At 39.7% G+C, this 2,917-nt stretch overlaps 1 non-coding gene across 1 annotated transcript; it reads left to right on the top strand.

The window, feature by feature from the left end:
- Positions 1–1,793: 1,793 nt before the first annotated feature.
- Positions 1,794–1,901, top strand: LOC148576264 (small nucleolar RNA R71). Its single transcript, XR_015902834.1, has one exon. It is a non-coding gene; the product is annotated as a small nucleolar RNA R71 (small nucleolar RNA).
- The last annotated feature ends 1,016 nt before the right edge of the window (positions 1,902–2,917 follow it).

Genomic DNA, 2,917 nt, shown 5'->3' with positions numbered 1-2,917 from the left:
GAAAATAGAAATTTAACATAGATAAGTAAAAATTGGGTTGCCTCCCAACAAGCGCTTCTTTAATGTCAATAGCTTGACAGTGGCTCTCATGGAGCCTCACAGATGTTCAGAGCAATATTGGAACCTCCCAACACCAAACTTAGAGTTTGAATGTGGGGGTTCAACACCAAACTTAAAGTTTGGTTGTGGCCTCCCAACACCAAACTTAGAGTTTGACTGTGGGGGCTCTGTTTGACTCTGTATTGAGAGAAGTTCTTCATGCTTCCTCTCCATGGTGACAGAGGGATATCCTTGAGCTTTAAACACAAGGGAGTTTTCATTCACTTGAATGATCAATTCTCCTCTGTCAACATCAATCACAGCTTTTGCTGTGGCTAGGAAGGGTCTGCCAAGGATGATGGATTCATCCATACACTTCCCAGTCTCTAGGATTATGAAATCAGCAGGGATGTAATGGCCTTCAACTTTTACCAAGACATCCTCTACAAGTCTATAAGCATGTTTCTTTGAATTGTCTGCCATCTCCAGTGACATTCTTGCAGCTTGTACCTCAATGATCCCTAGCTTCTCCATTACAGAGAGAGGCATGAGGTTTATGCTTGACCCTAGGTCACACAGAGCCTTCTCAAAGGTCATGGTGCCTATGGTACAAGGTATTAAGAACTTTCCAGGATCTTGTCTCTTCAGAGGTAATTTCTGCCTAGTCAAGTCATCCAGTTCTTTGATGAGCAATAGAGGTTCATCCTCCCAAGTCTCATTACCAAACAACTTGGCATTTAGCTTCATGATTGCTCCAAGATACTTAGCAACTTGCTCTTCAGTAACATCTTCATCCTCTTCAGAGGAGGAATACTCATCAGAGCTCATGAATGGCAAAAATAAATTCAATGGAATCTATATGGTCTCAGTGTGAGCCTCAGATTCCCATGGTTCCTCCTTAGGGAACTCCATGGAGGTCAGTGGATGTCTATTGAGGTCTTCCTCAGTGAAAATCACTGCCTCTTCCTCCTCTCCAGGTTCGGCCGTGTGGGTTGTGGTTATGGCCTTGCACTCTCTTTTTGGATTCTCTTCTGTGTTGCTTGGGAGAGTGCTAGGAGGGAGTTCAGTAATTTTCTTACTCAGCTGACCCACTTGTGCCTCCAAATTTCTAATGGAGGACCTTGTTTCAGTTATAAAACTTTGAGTGGTTTTGATTAGATCAGAGACAATGGTTGCTAAGTTAGAGTGGCTTTGCTTAGAATTCTCTGTCTGTTGCTGAGAAGATGATGGAAAAGGCTTGCTATTGCTAAACCTGTTTCTTCCACCATTATTGTTATTGAAACCTTGTTGGGGTCTCTGTTGATCCTTCCATGAGAGATTTGGATGATTTCTCCATGAAGGATTATAGGTGTTTCCATAGGGTTCTCCCATGTAATTCACTTCTTCCATTGCTGGGTTCTCAGGATCATAAGCTTCTTCTTCAGAGGAAGCTTCCTTAGTACTGCCTGTTGCTGCTTGTATTCCAGATAGACTCTGAGAAATCATATTGACTTGTTGGGTCAATATTTTATTCTGAGCCAATATGGCATTCAGAGTATCAATCTCAAGAACTCCTTTCTTCTGAGCTATCCCATTATTCACAGGATTCCTTTCAGAAGTGTACATGAATTGGTTATTTGCAACATTTTAATGAGTTCCTGTGCTTCTGCAGGCGTCTTCTTCATATGAAGAGATCCTCCAGCAGAGCTGTCCAATGACATCTTGGATAGTTCAGACAGACCATCATAGAAAATTCCTATGATGCTCCATTCAGAAAGCATGTCAGAAGGACACCTTCTGATCAATTGCTTGTATCTTTCCCATGCTTCATAGAGGGATTCTCCTTCCTTCTGTCTGAAGGTTTGGACTTCAACTCTAAGCTTGCTCAATTTTTGAGGTGGAAAGAACTTTGCCAAGAAGGCATTGACTAGCTTTTCCCAAGAGTTCAGGCTTTCTTTAGGTTGTGAATCTAACCATGTCCTAGCTCTGTCTCTTACAGGAAAAGGAAAAAGTACAAGTCTGTAGAATTCAGGGTCAACCCCATTGGTCTTGACAGTGTCACAGATTTGCAAGAATTCAGCTAAGAACTGATGAGGATCTTCCAATGAAAGTCCATGAAACTTGCAATTCTGTTGCATTAGAGAAACTAATTGAGGCTTAAGCTCAAAGTTGTTTGCTCCAATGGCATGGATTGAGATGCTTCTCCTATAGAAGTCGGGAGTAGATGCAATAAAGTCACCAAGCACCTTCCTTGCATTATTGGCATTGTTGTTTTCGGCTGCCATGGTTTCTTCTTCCTTGAAAAGCTATGTTAGGCCCTCTAAAGAGAATTGTTCTTTAGCTTCTCTTAGCTTTCTCTTCAAGGTCCTTTCAGGTTCAGGATCAGCTTGAACAAGTATGCCTTTATCTTTGTTCCTACTCATATGAAAGAGAAGAGGACAAGAAAGTATGGAATCCTCTATGTCACAGTATAGAGATTCCTTGAGGTGTCAGAGGAAAAGAAGAATAGAAGGAGGAGGTAGAGATGAGAGAATTCGAACTTATTAAAGAAATAGGGTTCGAATTGCACCTTGAGGGGGAGTGTTAGTCCCTTAAATAGAAGGATGTGAAAAGAGGGGAAGAATTTTCGAAAATAAATTAAAAAGATTTTGAAATAATTAAAAGAAAATTTTGAAAATTTGATTGATGATTTTCGAAAACTAAAATTGGGAAAGAAATTAAGTGATTTTTGAAAAAGATTTTGAAATTAGAAATAAAAAAGATATGATTGAGAGTTAATTTTGAAAAAGATGTGATTGAGAAGATATGATTGAGAAGATATGATTGAAGATCAAATTAAAAAGAGAAAGTTTTAAAATTAAAGTTGATTACTTGACTAACAAGAAATTAAAAGATACGA

The sequence above is a fragment of the Arachis ipaensis genome, chromosome B1 (assembly GCF_059453495.1).
Source record: "Arachis ipaensis isolate K30076 ecotype BB chromosome B1, ASM5945349v1, whole genome shotgun sequence".
Classification (NCBI taxonomy): domain Eukaryota; kingdom Viridiplantae; phylum Streptophyta; class Magnoliopsida; order Fabales; family Fabaceae; genus Arachis; species Arachis ipaensis.
The sequence above is the reverse complement of the archived record's forward strand: the minus strand, read 5'-3'. Positions and strand labels throughout refer to the sequence as shown.